This window comes from Sciurus vulgaris, assembly GCF_902686455.1.
Source record: "Sciurus vulgaris genome assembly, chromosome: 6".
Classification (NCBI taxonomy): Eukaryota; Metazoa; Chordata; class Mammalia; order Rodentia; family Sciuridae; genus Sciurus; species Sciurus vulgaris.
Genome location: NC_136466.1, coordinates 77,213,769 through 77,233,799, shown reverse-complemented (window position 1 = coordinate 77,233,799; position 20,031 = coordinate 77,213,769). Strand labels below are relative to the sequence as shown.

The 20,031-nt window shown below is 35.1% G+C and overlaps 1 protein-coding gene across 1 annotated transcript in view; it reads right to left on the bottom strand.

Moving 5' to 3' along the window:
• The window catches only part of PJA2 (praja ring finger ubiquitin ligase 2), a 70,659-nt gene extending 53,494 nt beyond the window's left edge, over positions 1-17,165 (bottom strand). Inside the window, exon 1 of the mRNA XM_079143521.1 lies at positions 17,013-17,165. The gene's annotated coding sequence lies outside the window, so the exon portion shown is untranslated. The remainder of the gene's footprint in view (positions 1-17,012) is intronic.
• Positions 17,166-20,031: the final 2,866 nt, after the last annotated feature.

Sequence of the window (20,031 nt, the reverse complement as noted above, 5' to 3'; positions counted from 1 at the left end):
TTTTAAAAAAGAAGGGGGGGATGTACAGGAATAGGAAATTCAACTTTATACATACCAATATGTGACAAATTTCATTTGATGGTAAATAATAAAATATGCTAAGAATAAATCAATATATCTATAATAATTAAACCTTGGATATGAGCTCACTACAAACAAAAGTAAACACCCAACATTACCATGTGTGAGATGTGAGTGGGAAAGGAGACAGAGAAATAAGTATGACAAAATGTTGAAGCAAGATGATCTATACATGGAAGTTCCTAGTACTCTATAGAAATTTGGAAATTTTCATAACAATAACTTGTATTTTCTTTTCTCTGCAGTAATCTGAAGAATTATTTACATTTAAAAAGAATAAAACAAGTGCACAGCTTAATGAACTTTCTAATTTGTATATATATAAATCTGAACAATTACCAGTAGATAAAGATGTAGAACATTATCATTACTTTCAGAAGGTTCTCTTACCCCTTTGCAGTCATTACTTCCTCCCAACTCAGAGAAAAAGAGTTTCCAATAGCCCAGATTAGTTTCTCTTGTCTTAAATTTCCTATGAGTGGAATAATACTGTATGAACTCTTTTGTGTCTGCCTACTTTCCACTCAATACATTTTGGGATTCATTCAGGTTGTTACAAACACCCTTGTACATGTTTTCATCTTTTTAAGGTACATATGACCTGGAATTAGTTAAAGGAGGAATAATGTTTTGCTTTAACAGATACTGCCAGTTTTCTAAAGTGGCTATAGCAGTTTATATTCCTACCATCAATATACAAGGATCAATTTTTTTCATAGCCTAGGTAAACTTGATACTGGCACTCTCTAATTTCAGACATTCTGGTAGGGATGCAATATTGCCCCCAGTGAGATTTCCCAGATGAGTAATAACTATCCATACTGGCCTTTTGGATGTGTTCTTTGGTGAAGACCTCATTTTGTTGCATATTTTAAAATACTGGGTTGTCTGCCTTTTTCTTTTAGATTTGTATGTTATTTATATTTTTTCAGTGCAATTCCTGGACCAGGTTTATTTATTGTGAATATATTCTGGGAGTCTGTGGCTTGCCTCTTCCCTTCTTAATGATGTCTTGAAGAATAGAAATTCCTAACTTTATGTTCTCTACCTTATATAGTTTATGTCTTATTTGCCCATCCCAATGTTGTGAAGGTATTCTCCTAGGTTTTCTTCTAGAATCCTAACATTTTTACCTTTTAAATTTATATCTGTGATCCAACTCAAATTAATCTTTGAACACAGTATTTGGCAATGGTCAAGGTTGATTCACCTGTCCCCCATGGGTATTCAGTTGACCTAGTCCCAATATATTAAAAATAAATGCTCTATTAACCTCAGTGCAGCTTTTGTTATAAATCCAGAAATCAAATGGGAGGGTCTATTTCTAGATGCTCATTTTCTTCCATTGATCTTTTTGACTATGTTTACTCTAACACAAAACTGTTTAACTATAACTTCATAGCAATTCTTGATACCTGAGGTAGCATTTGATACAGATTTCAAAATCCACTTGACAAAAAAAATTACGGAATTTTAATAGCTGAATGCATTGCATCTACAGATCAAGTGGTGAGGATAGACATTTGTTACAATACTGAGAATCTGATTACAAAGAAATGGAATATTTCTTCAAACATTTTTGAATGTATCTCATCATTTTAAAATATTTTTTAGTATAGAAGTCTTATCAAATTTTATTAAAGTCTTAGATATTCTATATATTTTGATGCTATTATACAGGTACTTTCAAAAGTTTACACTTTTTGATTACTAGTACACAAACTCCAATTTAATTGCCTTGCTAAAATCACTTTGTTGTTTGCTGGTAAATACATTTGGGTTTTTCTTTTTCCTTTCTAGTTTTTGTTTGCCTGAGGGTACTGGTTAGACCTCCAATGCAATGTTGAATACAGCAGGAGATACTGGATATGAATCAACAGTGTTTCATTCAGCATGATGTTAGTCATAGTGTTTTGTTGTTGATAAACTTTACCAAATTAAAGATGTTTCCTTTTATTGCTAGTTTGATAAGGGTATTTAACAAACTCATGTTCAATTTTGTCAAATGACTTTATTTACAGAGATGACTATTGATTTCCTTCATTATTTTGTTAAAGTGATGGATTACATTAATTTAAAAATGTTAAACCAGTCAGGCGTGGTGGTACATGCCTGTTAATCCCAGCAACTCAGGAGGCTGAGACAGGAAGATCTTTGAGTTCAAAGCCTGCTGCAGCAATGGCAAGATGCTAAGCAACTCCGTGAGACCCTGTCTCTAAATAAAACACAACATAGGGATGGGTTTGTGGCTCAGTGGTTGAGTTCAATCCCCAGTACCCCACCTCCCAAAAAAACTTCAAACCAGTTTTGCGTTCATGGAACAAATCCATGTTGGTCATAATATATTATCCCTTTTTATGTATCCCTATGTTATTTTCTTGGGAAATACTGGCCTATAATTGTTTTCTTGTCAATCTGAGGTCAGGTTTTGCTATCAAAATTATGCCAAATTATAAAAGGGTTCTGAGAAATGTTTCCTCTTTTTTTTCCTCTTAATTTTCTGGAACAGCCTGTATAAATCTGGTGTATATCTTACTTAAATAAATGGAAGATTTGCCAGTGAAGCATCTGGGTCTGGTGTGTTCTTTTTGGAAAAGTTTTTCATAGGTTCCGTTTTTTTTTTTTTTTTTTTTGGACAGAATGTTCACTGACTTTAATGCTCAGCACTGGAGGAATCATATTCATTATAACTGAAATTTTCTATTATTTCATATGTCATTTTGGATAAATTGTTTTTCAGGAATTATGAGCCTTAAGTGGTCAAAAACGTACTTGTATGAAGTTATTTTTGTTTTCACTTAACATCAACAGGATCTGTGATGATATTTTTTCATAACTGGTCTTGGTAATTTATATTTTCTCCCCTTTTTTCATTTTTAATCAGTTCATTACAGGTTTTCATTTTACAAAAATCTCAACAGACTAAAAATTTTGTTTCACTGATTTCTATTTTTATGTTATTTCCTTCTTTCTACTTTCATGGGGTTTGATTTGTTGCTCTTTTGAGTTAAGGGATTAGACTATTCACTTCCAACCTTTCTTCTTCACTAATTTATGCAAAAAGCTGTAAGTTATCTCTAAGCATTGCTTTAGCTATATTCCATAAATTCTGATAGGTAATATTTTGATTAATTTTCAAATTAAAATGTTTTCTCATTTCCATAGTGACTTATTTATTCAATGGTGGGCCACCGAGAAGTGTCTTAATTTACAAATGTTTGGAACCTTTCAAGTTATTTTGTTACTGAGTTGTAATTTAATTGTATAGTGGTCATAAAACAGGAACTATATAATTTCAATCCTTTGAAAAATCAGTTCTTCATGGCTCAGAATATTTTGGCAAACATCTCATGTGAGCTTAAAAATAATATAGTCTTCAATTGTTAAATATGATGTTGTACAGTTGTTAATAAAATCAAGTTGATTAATTCTGTCAAATTTTTATTCTCTTACAAATATCTTTATCTAATTGTTGTTTCAGTTACTTTAGATACATACTTAAAATGTTCCATTATAAATATAGAGTTATCTTTCTTTAAGTTATATTAACTTCTGCCTTCTATATTTGGAAGTTGTGATATTAGGTGAACACACATTTAGGATCATTATGTCTCTTGATGAATGTATCCACCTATTATTTTCTTCCTTATCGCCCACAATACTTCTTTCCTTAAATCTACTTTGATGTTAATACATCATATCAGCTTTTAGTATTTGCCAAGAATACTTATTTCATCTTTTTATTTTCATCTTATCTGTGCCTTTACACTAAAATTACTTATAAATTACTTAAAAAATGTTTAATCCATTTACGTAATCATCAATGTAGTTTGACTTAAGTGTACCACTTTGCTTTAATTTTCATTCATTTTATCTTTGTTCCTTTCATTTATTCTTTAGTATTCTTAGAATCTTCCCTAGAAATTACCAAACGCATTCTTACTGCATGTTGGGTGCTAGTTTCTAGAAGTTCCTGATAACTTATCTTCCTTTTCACTTGGCAGGCAATTATACTGCAGGCAAATCACCTTAATATTACAGTAGTTTGGTTTGGGTTTATAGCAGGGCAAGTGCATTTCTGCTTGTTCTTACTTGAAAGTATGACCTATTCCCCTACTGTCTATTTCAAACTACTCCTTTAACCTCATAACAGTTGAACTCCATTTACTCCCCCATGTCTTGTGTTGTTGGTTTTATGCAGTTCACTGTGTATAAGCCCCAAATATTATCATGTCTTTTTCAGACAGTTTTTAATATTCCTTCCTAAAGATATCTACCCCTTGTTCTATTTCCATGCCTCCATCTTCCAATGTACCTTCAGCCCAAATAATATCCCTTAATATTTAAGATTATTATAAGTCTGCTGATTACAACTTCCCTCTCTGCTTCAGTTTGTCTAAAACTACCATTAGTTTTAAAGGCTATTTTCAATGGAATAGAAATCTACATTGGTAATTTTTCTTTTTCCTTCTGAAATTAGAAAAATATAATTCCATTGTCTTCTATCTCCCATAATTTCAGTTGAAAATTCTTTTCTATCTCTGTTAAATTAATGTAGTCAAAAATCTAACAACTGAGGTTGCTCATCAGTCCAATAATATTAAAAAGAAAAAGGGATCCAATTTGAAGAATTAGAAAGGAAGAAATCTAATTCATAGACAACATAAATGTATACAATAAAACTGGAAGAGACTGATTATATACAAACTTCCACAATGATAAAATATTTGTTTTAGTAGATTGAGAGATACAAATATAAAAATGCATTACCATACTCTAACACATAGCTACAGAACTAAATTTCTTACAAATTTTATTTTAAAAGGACATAATTTACAATAGTAATCAAAAATATCAAATCCCCAAGTAAACCCATTGAAAGATGTAGAACACTACTGGGAGAAGTTAAAAAAGGCATACTAAATGGAGGGAAATACCATGCTCATTGGCATGGAAAATTCAATTTTATGAATGCCAATTCTCCTGAAGTAATCAATATGTTTCCTGTAATTTAAATCCCAGCAAGCTTTTTTGTTTTGTTTTGTTTTGTTAGAAACTGACAAGATGATTCTAAAAGTTAAATGAGAGTCAAGATTGCCTTCAAAAAGAATAAGGTAGAATAAGGATCATAATGTCGCTTGATGAATGGACCTGTACTGTCATTATTAGTTAGCATCAGGCTTGTATGGGCCACTTAAAGCTAGCTGGTCAAAAGTAAATTTTAAGAGTGTAAAGAGATGCAATTAATAGTTAGGCAAAAAATAGAGGCATGAAGTAAAATTATCCTAAGCATACCAGGACATCTGATCATACCCCTAATAAATAATAAATAAATGATGTAGAGAATAAGGAACATATACACAGTAAAATATCTCATTTTCAACTACTCAATTCCCATTTTTCAACAGTATAGTAGCCAAAAAGCAAGAACAAAACAAAAAAACAACAAATACTTCCCAAATCAAAGCACATGAAAACATCTTAGCTTTGGGTGAGGGGTAGAGATGGTAGGGAAGAAGACGACTGTCTAGTCTAACAATGTAAAACCACACACTGTACCTCACCTAGATCTGTGGCTGCAAACCATACTACCTAAAGAGGTGCTAAACCACAAGTTAAGAACATTGTAGTCTCAGGGTACACTGTCTCAACCCAGGCTTAATTTCCACATATATTTAAAGAGCATGAGCTTGCAATTAAAAGTACATGAGAATTATGAAAAGTATGTGAAATAGAAGAGAATTAAAGCTGGCAAGAATTAGCAAAACAAGATTCAACAGGAAAATGTCTACAACAACTTTAGATACTTAGATTATCAGGTACCAAATTTTTTTCTCTACCAAAATTTTTCTTTAATATGTAGAAAACAAAAACAACATTAAAAAGATGACTTAAAAAAGAAGACCCTGTTAAAGATGACTAGGAAAATCAGAAAAAGGACTGACAGAACTTACATGAGTAAAGGAACAGATGAGATCCAGCTGAAAAAATAATTAGCATAACAGAAGAGGGGATATTAAGAAAATGCCCAGGATGTAATACAGAAAGAATGAAACAGAAATACGTAAAAGAGCCATGGAGCATGAAATGAAAAGATGGAAAATCCTTCTATGTAGCATTCCAACAGAGAGAAGAGAGAAAAGATTAGTATCAATAATCAAATGATTAATAGTCAAATATAAAAGTGAATTCTTAGATTCACAAAGCTCAAGGAGTCTCAAAAAGGATAAATAAAAGTAAGATTGTCTTAGACAAATGCAATGAAAACCATAGAGGACCAAGTGTGAAGGTCACCAACAGAAAAGACCTTTAGAGCAGCTATGGAAAAGACAAAGCTCTCTAAAGAGCGCATGGGAGGATGGGGAGGAAGTCCAAATAACTGACACAGGAATGACAATGCAAACAGAATTCCAGAAGAAGAAGTTGAAATATAAAAACATTATAAACAATATATATGAAAACTTAAGTGAAATGCACAATGTGCAAGAAAACTATAAATGGCTAAAGTTGATTTAAAAATAAATATAAAAGCATTATGATTCTGTATCATTAAAGAAATTCAAAGCTGGGCATAGTGGCACATGCCTGTAACATTAGGGAATTGGGAAGCTGAGGCAGGAGGATCACAAGTTTGAGGCCAGCTTCAACAACTTAAGACAAACCCTGTCTCAAAAAAAAAAAAAAAAAAAAAAAAAAAAAGGTTAAAATCTTCCCAAAAGTTGAAAACTAAGCCCAAGTCTTAATAGAAATTTCTATAAACCAGCCAAGGAAGAGATAATTCCAATGCTAAACAAACTTCTTTGGAGATCAGAAAAATTCATTTCAATAACTAACACAGCTCACTTTATGGCACAATAAAATCTTTGTAAAATGACGTTATAAAATTGAAAAATCACAGTATGACTCCAGCAATAAAAATACAAAAAGAATGAACAAGATAGCTGCAAATCAATTATCATGAGGTTTTTAAAAGGTACAAATTGAGTCTACTTCAAAATGAACTCATTAGATGTGAAGAATTACACTTCATATCTCTGTGGAAGTAGAAAAAGCACTCAACAAAATTCAACTTTAATGAAGAATAAAAGAACTAAAAATTTAGAAGAATGTACTAAGTCTTATAAAATATATCAATCAAAAAGCTACATAGTTATATGGAATGGTAAAATGTTAATATTATCCTATATTCTTAAAATGCCCAATCATTACTTCAACTCACTAGTATCCAACATTTTAGTTGGAGGAGGAAGAGAGGAAGGGCATGCACAAAAAAATTTTAAGGGTATAAAGTTTAAAAAGCCTAATTTTAAAAGTTATAAAGAAACATAAACAGAAAATGTGAAACATACAAGAGCACTTGGAATATTGCCAGTGCTATGGTTTGAACATCAGGGCCCCCTTCCAAAATTGGTGAACAAAGTTAATGGTGATGTGAAGAAGTGATCAAGTCATTAGTCCCTTAAAAAGAGCTGAAGGGAAGCAAGTAGGCCCCTTCTGTTCTTCCACTTTCTACCCTGTATCAACCCATAAGGTGCCATCCTAGAAGTAGATGATAGTTCTCACTAGACACTCTATCTGCTAGCACCTTGATTTGGGTTTCTAGGATCCAGAATTGTGAGGAAAAAAATGTATTTATTTTTTTATAAATCACCCAGTCTCTGGTATTTTATTACAGCAGCAGGAATAGGCAATCAGCTATAACATCAAGATACAAAGGTCACTATTAAACATCATCATAAATAGTTAAAAAATATATTCAAAATATACCATTTGTAGGACTTCCACATCTTACTAGAATATGGAGAGTTAAAGTGCTAGTCCCAGTCAACTATAAGAAAATGCCAGATAAACAACAAAATCATGTTTGTTATGGTCATAGATTTGAGGAAGCAATGCAATCAAGTAACCTGAAACATAAGGAAACAAGGATAAAAAGGACATGATGATTGGTTCACTTGGCAGGTAAATGGCCACTAAGTTCAAGCCCAGTATGGGGTGGGGGTGGGGGCAGAGAATATGCTCAGAAATTTCCAGATATGATTTTAAAATCAAATCATAAACCCAAGAAACTCAGCAATCCTTCTCCTAAAAAAGGATAAACATAAAACACACAAATGCACACATACTAAAAAACATTACACTTAACTGGCTATAAAATCTCAAAGATGAAGAAAACATCTTTTATATAAATGGTCAGAAAACAAAAAGTAACAAATAAGAATTACAGAGGACTTCTTGACAGAAGCTATGCAAGCTAAACGTAATAAAAGGCATTCTGAATGTAAGAAAAACACTGAAGGAAGAATTCTATCTCCAGTAAAATATCTTTCAAAAGGTGAAACAAAGTATTTTCTGTGGCAATCTGAGATACTTTGTTACCAGAAGATCTGAAATGCAAGAAAAGAATTGGACAGGGGAAGCTCTTTAACTAGAAGCAACATGTACTTGAAAACTGCTGCAACAGAAGAAATAAATTTAAATTAAATTTATATTACCAACTTTAAATTCAAAATTAAGTACCTACACCAGCTGGTGACTGCTATCCTTGGACAATGCAGATCTAAAAAACTATTATACAGTTGGCCTTCTATCTCCATGGGTTCCATATCCATGGATTCAACCAACCTCAGATAAAAATATTTGGAAGACATATACACACAAAAAAACCCGTGCATCTGTACTTGACATGTGCAGATTTTTCCCTTGTCATTATTCCCTAAATACAGTGCAACTATTAACATAGCATGAATATAGTTTGAAAGTGATTAAAATATACAAGAGGATGCTCATACGTTATATATAAATGCTATGCCATTTTATGTAAGGTGGGGGGGCTTGAACATCAGTGGATACTGGTACCCATGAGGAGGTCCTAGAACTCATCCTGAAGGATGGCAACTATATAAAGTATTATGGGTTCATAGCATATATAAAATATTGAACACAATGGCACACAAGAGTGGGGACAAATTGAAAATATACTGTTGCAGAGCTTACACTAAATAAACAGTGGTATAATATTGCTTGAATATAGTTTATGATTAAAGATCTAGAATGTAAATCATAGAGAAAAGTACATTTCTTTAAAGTAAAATAAGTGTAAATGGTAAGCCACTAGTGAAGATAGAATGAGCTAAAAAAAAAATTAATAAGGATCAGAGACATGCAGAACAGTAAGTAGCTCAGTGGTAGAGCACTTGCCTAGCACGTATGAGGCCCCAGGTTTGATAACCAGCATTAGGAAAAATAAAAAGGAGGAGGAGGAGGAGGAAGTTTTAAGCTGGGCATGGTGACACATGCCTATAGTCTCAGCTACTCAGGGGCAGGAGGACCACTTGAGCCCAGCCTGGAAAACATAAGACTACCATTAAAAAGGAAAAAAAAAAAAAAAAAAAAAAAAAAAAAAAAAAAAAAAAGCAAGCAGATAGAAAACAATGGTTATATTAAATGTACATTGAATCTTGATAAATTGTTATTGTCAGATGACATGAAAAAATAGATTATCCAAAGCAAACCCATTTTAAATAAAGTCATAGATTAAAAAACTAAAAAGACAGTGGAAGATATATCATATAAACACTAATCAGAAGATAGCTGGAGACAGTACATTGATATTATATTCAGAATGATAAATACTATCAAAGATAAAGACAGACATTACAGAACAAAATTTCATCAATTCATCTAGAAGATAATATATAATCTAGAAGACAATATATAATCCCAATTTATATATTCCAACAACAGAGGTTCAAAATATACAAAGCAAGAATTGAAAGAACAAAAATGAGAAACAGACAAATCCTTCACTATACTTGGAGACTTCAACTCTGATCTCAATGGTCAACAAAATAAGTAAACACAAACTCAGTAGGAAGGAGAAGTCCTAACAAGCACCATCAATCAACTTGACTTCATACTTGGAGACTACTCCAATGAAAATAGCAAAATACACATTATTTTGAAGTATACATGGAAAAGTGACTAAGGTTGACCAAATTCTGGACATAAAACAAACACCAAAACATTGAAAAGCAATCAGACAAAGTATTAGCAGTATACAAAAAGAGTTAGCCAAGAAATAAATTATAGGAAGAAATATGCAAAATCACTAAAAAGATTTGGAAATGAGACAACAAACCTCATAAGCTTCATAGGTCAAAATGGAAGTCATATTAAGAACCTAGAAAATATTAACATATCAAATTTTCATGAGCATCTAAAGCATTGCTTAGAAGGAAAAGGTCACAAAACGATGACCTAAACATGTATCTTAAGATTTTAACATAGAGGAATTTGAACCCAAAGCATACAGAAAGAAATAGTAAAGAGCAGAAAACAATAAAATTGAAAACAGAAAAATAATCATATAAAAAGTTCTTTGGCCTGCTAATCCAACATCTCCAGTAATAAGAGAAATGCAAATCAAAACTACCCTAAGATTCCATCTCACCCCAATTAGAATGGCGATTATCAAGAACACAAGCAACAATAGGTGTTGGTGAGGATGCAGGGAAAAAGGTACCCTCATACATTGCCGGTGGGGTTGTAAATTAGTGCAGCCACTCTGGAAAGCAGTATGGAGATTCCTCAGAAAGCTTGGAATGGAACCACCATTTAACCCAGCTATCCCACTCCTTGGCCTATACCCAAAGGACTTAAAATCAGCATACTATAGAGATACAGCCACATCAATGTTCACAGCTGCTCAATTCACCATAGCCAGATTGTGGAACCAACCTAGATGTCCTTCAATTGATGAATGGATAAAGAAACTGTGGCATATATATACAATGGAATATTACTCTGCCATAAAGAATGATAAAATTATGGCATTTGCAGGCAAATGGATGAAATTGGAGAATATCATGCTAAGTGAGATAAGCCAATCTCAAAAAACTAAAGGACGAATGATCTCCCTGATAAGCGGATGAGGACACATAATGGGGGGTGGGAGGGGTTAGTGTTAGGTTTAGGGTTAGGGTTAAGGAGGGTGGCAAGAATGGAGGAAGGAAGGCCTGTGTAGAGGGAAAAGAGGGGTGGGAGGGGTGGGAGGGGTGGGGGGGGAGAAAAAATAACAGAATGAATCAAACAACATTACCCTATGTAAATGTATGATTACACAAATAGTATGCCTTGACTCCATGTACAGAGAAACATGTATCCCATTTGTTTACAATAAAAAAAAGTTCTTTGAAAAATTGATAAATGACAAACCTTAAACCAAATTAAAAGACAAAAGAAAACAAACATGGCCAATATCAAGAATGAAAGAAAACAAATCCCTACAGAAACTAAAGATATTAAGAGGAAATTAAAAAGCAACTTTATTGTAATGATTAGATGAAATAAATAATAAATTTCCTTTTATTGTGGGGGGTACCAAGTATTGAACCCCGGGGTGCTTAACCACATGGGGAGACACATCCCCAGCCCTTTTAAAATATTTTTATTTAGAGACAGGGTCTCACTGAATTGCTTAGGGCCTCACTTAGTTGCTGAGGATGGCTTTGAACTCTCCAGCCTCCCAAACTGCTGGGATTACACGAAAGTGCCATCATACCCGGCTTGAAATAAATTTCTTAAAAGACAAAAATTTCAAAAGCTCACATTGGTAAAATGACTCTCAAAGACTAAAGCTTTCAAGAAGCAATGAATAATTCTAATAACCCTATACCTATTAATTGATTTTGCCCTTCAAAACCTTCCAACAAAGAAAACTCTAGGCCCAGAAGTTATCTTGCAAACTGTACTAAACAGTTATAAAACAAGTAATTTTTCCAAGAAAAATTATTCAGGAAATGTAAAAGGAAGAAACACTACCCTTACATTTATAAACATAAACACTTTAGGAGGCCAGTAATAGCCTGATAAAAATAATTACATGAAAAGGCATCTTTCATGGACACTGAAGCAAAAGGAAAGGAGGAAAAAAAAATTTAACAAAATATTAGCAAGTGCAAACCACCAATTTATGAAGATGAAAACAGCATCACCAAGGGCAAGGTACAAATGCAAGGTGACTGAACATTTGAAAATAATGTAATTTGTCCTATTAACAGACTAAAGAAAATCAATCATATGATCTCAGTATTACAAAATCATTTGACCAAATATCTATCTACCCATGACAGAAAATCTCAGCAATCTAAGAACAGAACAGGACTCTCAAAATGATAAAAAGCCACTTCCTTTATACCTTTCAAAGCTACTATTAAAAAAACTAGATAGACTAGGTGGTTTATATATGGCAGAAATGTATTTCTCAGTTTTGGAGGTTTGCAAGTTCAATATCAAGTTGACATCAGATTCAATCTGGTGAGGAGTTGCTTGCTGCTTCATAGATTGCAGTCTTTTCACTGTCAACATGGTGGAATGGTGGAAAGGAGAGAGGAAGCTTTCTAAATCTTCTTTTAAAAAGACACTAATCCTCCCAGCTACTTGGGAAGATGAGGCAAGAGAATCACAAGTTGAAGGTGAGCAAGAGTAATACACATACCCCATCTCCAAAAAGGTGGGGAACACTAATCCATTCATTAGCCCTCATGATCCAATTATCCCCCACCAAAGATCCCACTCCTTCCAAACACACTGGGAATTCTTTAAAATACAAATCTTGAGGGGAACACAAACATTCAGTCTGTAGTACCTCTCTATCATACTTAATGAAGACTGAAAGCTTTCCTCTTAAAATCAGGAGCAAGACAAAAATTATCTGCTCTCACCATTCCGAGTCAACATGATACTGAAAATCCTACCAGTGCGATAAGGAAAAAAAGGAAAGGGGGATAGTATACAAATTAAAAAATAAAATTGTTCTGCAAATACGTGCAAATAACATGACCAAGAATTTTTCAGGGTTCGGGAGATAGCTCAGCTTGGGAGAGTGCTTGCTTGTCAAGCACAGTCCTGGGTTCAATCCCCAGCACTGAAAAGAAACTAAACAGAATTTTTCAAAGGATCTACCAAAAAAGTTACCTAGACCTACCCTCCAAAAAATAAGTAGAATAAGTGAGCTTAGCAAGGTTCCAGAATTCAAGGTCAACATGGAAAAACCAACTGTATTTCCACAGACTAGCAATGAATAAATGAAAACTGAAATTTATTTATAAAGCAACAAAATTAATAGATACAATTTAATACAATAAGCAACAGTATCTGTATGTTGAATCTAGAAAATGTTCATGAAAGAAATGTGAAAATTATCCAAATGAATGGAAATAAGCTATGTTCATGAATTAGGAGCCTCAATTGTTTCCAAACTGATCTATGCATTAAATAAAATCCAAATTAAAGTCCATCCCTTCAGATGGCTCAAAAAGTTTTGTGGAAAACCAAAAGAACTAAATTAGCCAAAATGATTTTTAGAAAGAATAAAGCTCAGAATTCACATTTCCTGGGCTGGAGTTGTAGCTCAGTGGTAAGAGTGCTTGCCTAGCAAGTGTGAGGCACTAGGTTTGATTCTCAGCACTGCATACAAATAAGTAAAATTAAAGGTCCACTGACAACTACATTTTTTTTAAAAAAAGGAATTCACATTTTCTGACTTTAAGACTTATTATAAAGTAAAACCACTATACTATACAATGTAGCACTTGGCAAAAGTACAGGCACAAGTTCAAGGGGATAATATCTGTACTACATGATACTATTACATACCCACTAGAAGGGTTGAAATTTAAAAGACTGAAATAACCAAGTGTTGAAGGGGATGCAGAGCAACTGGAACTGTCATACATTGCTGATGGACATGTAAAATGGGACAACCACTTTGAAAAGCAGTTTGGTAGTTTCTTAACTGGTTAAATATTAACTTACCATACAATTCCACAAATTCCATTTCTCAGTATTTATCAATAAAAATAAAAATATATATTCACACAAGAACTCAGAATGAATGAATGTTCATAGCAGCTTTATTAATAACAGTCCAACTGGAGACAATCCAAATGTTCATAAGTAGGTGAAATGGCCATAAAACTGTGATAAATCAATATCAAGGACTATTTAGAAATAAAGAAGTGAACTAGTTAAGTACACAAAAATAGGAATGATCCTCAAAAACATCATACTAAGAAAAACCAAGTGCAAAAGAGTATATATTACATAAATTCATTTATATGAAATTCTAGAACAAATGAAACTAATAGTGAGAAAAAGAAGATGAGAGTGAAAGCATGATTAACTGCAAAAGTGCAGGTAGGAACTTTTTGGGAGATGTGACTGCAGTATGCAAATATTCTCTTAATTGTGATGGTAGTAACAGGTATACACACTTGTCAAAACAAAATTAACTGTACATCTTAAATAAGTACATGTTATTGTATCTAAGGCATCCTCAATAAAGTTGATTTTTAAAAAAGGTCCTCTTAGGGAACTATTAACCAGGGAATACTGGTGATGCCCATATGCAACCACCTTAAAACATGTCAAATAAAATCTAAGAAAATATAACACACACTTACAGTTTAAAAAAAAAGTCAACAAAAATTGAAAGAATGATAATATCTTGGAACGTCAAGAATAGAAAGAAAATTGTAAGCTTAATAGTGGCTATTAATCAGAAAGCTTCAGGAGACATTCATATTTAATGCAAAAACATCAGAAGTATTTCCCTTAAAGGAAAACAATACAAAGTTTCAAGCTATTAGAGCTATTATTCAATATTAGATACAATACCAAAGCAATGAGAAAAACGTTATAAAAACTGGAAAGGAAACCACAATACTGTGAATATTTTCAAATACGTATCAACACAAAAGTGATTAGATACATGATAAAATTTAAAAGGTTTACTATTGGGGGAGGTGGGGGTGTGTCACTGAAAGTTTTCATCTTCCATAGCAATCAAACTATGAAGCAGCTAGGAATACTGAGAAGGAATGTCATACATATGGGGGGCTGAGGGGGAGGGATGATTAAACTTTCCCTGAGAATATAATGTAAGATGTAACTAAAAGAGCAAGAGCACATTTCAATGTGTGTGTGTTTAAATACTATTATAATTCTCTTTACATGAACCTAAAATTTCAAAATAACCTTATTCAAAATAACAAGTTATACATAACAAATTGAGTATAAGTTCTTGTAGAAAAAGAAATGCCTAAGAAATAGTCAAGAACATTTTCACAAAGAATACTAAGGGAGAAATGGTTGTCAAAATTTTAAATATGCATACCACTTTCTATTTCTAGAAATTCATCCTCAGGAAAAAATCATACATAGAGAAAGTTTACTGAATTGTTAACAGTGGATGACTCTTAGGATGCAGGTAAAACTAGAAAGGGAAATGGGAATAGAACTTTTTTTACATTCTCCCATAGCATTTAAATTTTTTAAATGAAGAACATAATAATTACGCATCAATTTTTTAAATGAAGAACTTAATAATTAAGCATCAGTCAATATATTAGAAAGCTGTCTTCATTATAAACCATTATTTGTGTGAGCAAAAAAAAAAGAACTTCAACTAATTTAAACATCTTTTAATAAGGGAATGGTTAAATTATAGCCCATTCAAACTGCTGAAATACCACAGAGCCTTTAAAAAGTATTAGGAAGATCTACATACACCAAGGAATGATGTGCAAGATATATAATTAAGTGAAAAAGCAAGTGATACCCAAATGTGCTTGGTATATGCCCACCTCCCCCCAAAAAAAGTTTGCATTTTTATGTGTGTTTAAAAGGACATTTGTAAAAAGACTTTGAAAGATGAACACTAAATTGTTAACTCTAGATACTGCAGTAGGACTGGAAAATGAATAGAAATATTCACATTTTACCTAATATTCCTTTATTTAAATTTTACATCAAACTTGCATGTCTATAGTTAATAGTTATTTCATATACAAATGACATGAATTCCAGAAGACAATTACAAAATTGAAAGCGTTTATTTTTGTTATTTCCAGGTTTATTTACATAGTCTCCAAAAGATCTGTAGTCTTCAGTAAAGGTGACTGCCATTTTAAAAGAAATGTGACCAAGTATTTCATAATAAAAATAACAAAATATTTTAACCTTTAAAAACACCATACACTTCACAGAACCAGCAGACTCAAAGCACTACCCATGCAGATGTAAATTATTTTTTAATACTTAAGGGGCAAAATCCCGAATATTCTACCTTCCTGCAAAAAACCGTTTACCTCCTCTCCTTTTCTCTAACTTGTTCTATGAGGCTTTAAACTCACCATTTTGAATGTGCGCAAAATGATTAACCAGCAGTAATCTTAGGGAGGCCAAATTTGAAGGTGCATCTGCCAGAGGTATGCTCTGACCTGACATCCTAACGGGGAGAAGCACTGATGGAATGGTGCTAATACAGGGAGAACGATCGCTACGGTTTGTACAGGGTGTCTGAGGGCCCAAGCCCCCGTGACAATCAAGAAAAATGCAAATACACCCAACACAGCGGCCGCAACGGAAGGTTTTTCCGAGAAGGGGGGCTGCAGGCCTGTGGCGCAAGATGGATCAGCTCAATGCGGGGTGACTGGAAATGGGCAGAGAAGGCGGGTGTGAGTTGTTGGTGGGCGGCACACTCTAGGGCAGTCGCGAGTGTGGGGAGAGCGGCAGCAGGGTCCTTGGCCGAGGCACCAAGGACAGCAGAAGAGACTGCAGGAAAAAGCAGCGGGCGGAGACCCCCGACACCGATCGATGCCATCCTTCGGGGGAGGCAGCAGGCGCGGAGCCCCGGATACGAGCGCGGCCCCAGGTCTGGGCTGGACAGGGCCCAGGAGGCGAAGAAGGCCTCTCACAGCCATCAACCCCACCCACCATGGCCGGCGCAGCGGGCCAGGGACAGGCCCCGCTCCTTCTCCAGGAGAGACGAAGAAATCGAGAAGCTGAAGGCAGCAATTTCCTCGCCCCGACCCCCACACTCCCGACATCAGAACAAGCCAGATTAAAAAAAAAAAAAATCCCCTCACCGAAATGTGCAGCGGCTCCGGAGCGAGAACAGCGCTCGATCCTCCACCCGCCACCACCGCCTTCTTCTCCGCCTCCGACTCCTCCCCCGCCGAACGCGCAGCGGCAGGCGGCGGCGGCGGCGGCGGCGGAAGCAGAGGCGGTGGCGGCGAGTCCCGCCCCTTTCGCCGCTCCGACGCGAAGGAGGAGTACAGGTAAGCCCCGCCCCCGCAGCCGCGCCGACCAATAGACTTAACGTGCCTCTGCGGGAAAAATACACACGCCCAATCGGAACCTGAGGAGTGGGCTCACGTCAATGGTTGGGACGTGGCAGAAAAAGGGAAAAATACTTGGACAGTCTCCACGCCCCGCTCCCCAGTCTCTCCGAGGGACTTTACTCATTGGGCGAAGAGCGGAAAGACGAAGCCCGACTCCACACCCCCATCCGGGCCCACCTCCTTTCCCTGCAGCACTGCGACGTTTGGGGGAGGGGGCGGGGCGCTGTGCCGGGGCCGGTACAGCACAGCCTTTTGTGGTTTAGGCTGGGAGAAAAGGGCGGGGTCTCAGGGAAAGGGATGTGGGTGGGGAGAATTGAGGGAAGGACTGGCGCAGTTAGACTTTTTCAGAAATTCCAACAGCAACTGCAAAGATGGAGGCATTAAAATCGGTCTTAATTCGACTGGAAACCTAACAAGATTAGGATTTCCTAGCATAAAATGCAACCATTTGCAGTTCACATATTAGTGGGAAAAGAAAAATATCACAGGAGGAAGGGCATATTTATCTACCCTGATTCTACGCACTGTGTAGTGCTTTCTACTCTCCCGCCCCGCAGTCAGATGTTGCCCCTTGGTTTCTGATTCTGCTGGAGCGGGGGCGAGGGAAACGGGGGAGGCCTGTCTTTCCTCGTTATAGCCTTGGCCTGACCAGAGCCTTGCAGTTTACATCTTGAGGCTAATCGGTTGTCAAGCGGGGGTAACAGCTCCCATCACATGCAAACGAATAGAACAGCTGTAGTCCCCGGACACCTTGCTTAATTTAAACGCGGGTAACAGTTTAATTATGTCAGTGATGCAAAATGGTTTTTCGTTCAGTACATATCCTTCTCTGTCATCCCGAAACATGTCCGCTTCTCCGATTACAGTCCTGTTTTCCTTGCTTACTCCCCAGCCCACTCCCCCACCCTGCCCCCGCCAAAAGCCCAGGATATATTTATCGCTTCCCCCCTCCCCCACTAATTAAGAGCCCTATTTCTTTTGCTGTCCTTTGATAACTGTAAAATCCGCTAGTTGAACTGAGGGTTCTCCCCCCGCTGTTGATGAAAATAAATTATCCGAAATTTATCGTAAAATAGTCTATGAGGATTTGCTAGACATTTTGTGAAACCAAATCTAATATCCAGCCATCCTTCGTGGTATCTCACCAAGAAACCATTTCCAACTTGATATTACTCTGCTTTTACACATGATGCTTAGAGTTGTAACTTTCTATCCAAGTCCCTCCCTCCTTGAAAGAGAATTCATATTTTAATTATATTCCTCTAATTTCCATTTAGTCTTGCAGAAAGTACTAACCTGCTTTGGAGAGCAGGGTTTCTCAAATTTGTCTTTTTCATGTCATATCTGTGTATATGACTCAGCATTATTTTTAAAATAAATGTATTTTTCTTCATTTTTAAGTAGGAAACTTGATGAAAGTGCTCTAAATTAAAAATTTAGCATCACCTATCCTAAGTTGAAAGTAACTGTAAAAGTACACATAAAATAATATTCTAGTTAGAACCAGAAGCTGTGGCGCATGCCTATAATCCCAGAGACTTAGAATGTGAGGCAAGAGGATCACAAATTTGAGGCCAGTCTTCAGCACCTTAGCTAGATCCTATCTCAAAAAAAAATTAAAAAGTCTGATTAGAAACTACTGCCCACTAAAGGCTCTGAGACTAAAAAACACACCCTTAGTTGAAAAGATAGTTTATCAAGAAGTAGACAATTAAAGACAGCACAAAAAAGACGTTTGTATCATGATACCATCAAAGGATACAAAAATAGAACCAAAATAGCAATCACTTGCTCACTGTGTGGCTCATTGTTTTTAGTCTTTGCATGCGTGTCCCAAGTACAGTCATCCAAAGTAAATAAGTGATCTATGCTTCCCTGAGAAATGCTGGGATGAAGGCATAAAGTATGTACTCTAGAATCAGAGACATTCTCATACCTGTTTAGTGTGTGCCTCTGGGCAACCTACTTACCTCTTTGGCCTTGATTTCCTTTTTAAATATGAGAAACTAATAATATCTATTTATGGGTTGTATAGATTAAATAACCTAATCAATGTAAAGTATATGATGTGTAGAATGAAGTGCTAAATACCTATTAGCTTATGTAACTGTATCATTGTATGTACATATAGATACACTGTATTGTTGATTCTAGAGTTGGGAAGCACTCCCTAAACCAATGAGTTGAAGGAACCACATGGTATATAATGAATTTTTTTGGTTGTTTATTTTTTATGCTTTTATTAGTGCATTATAGTTACACATAATAGTTGGATTCGTTTTGACATAATTATACATGTGTGGAATTTAATTTGCTTCTTTTCAGTCCTGGGTGCCTCTTCTTTCCTTCCCCTCCTCCCTCTCTCTATTCCCCCTCTCTCTATTCTACTGGTCTTCCATTTATTTATTTATTTATTTATTTATTTATTTATTTATTTATTTATTTATTTTTAATTGGTGCTTTGTAGAAATACATGAAGATAGAATTTACTGTGGTATATTTACACATGCACATAGCATATTATGTCAAATTCATTCCTCATTTTCTCCACTTTCCTGTCCCTTCTTCCTCCCCCTCAGTCTCCTTCTACTCCACTTGTCTTATGATACCTGACTCCCCTCCTTTTTCCCTGCCTCATTTTGCTCTATCTTCTGCATAGGTTGAGAAAAACATTTAATCCTTGATTTTCTGAGTTTTGATTATTTCACTTAGCATGATGTTATTCAGTTGAATTCATTTACCAGCAAATGCCATAATTTCATTC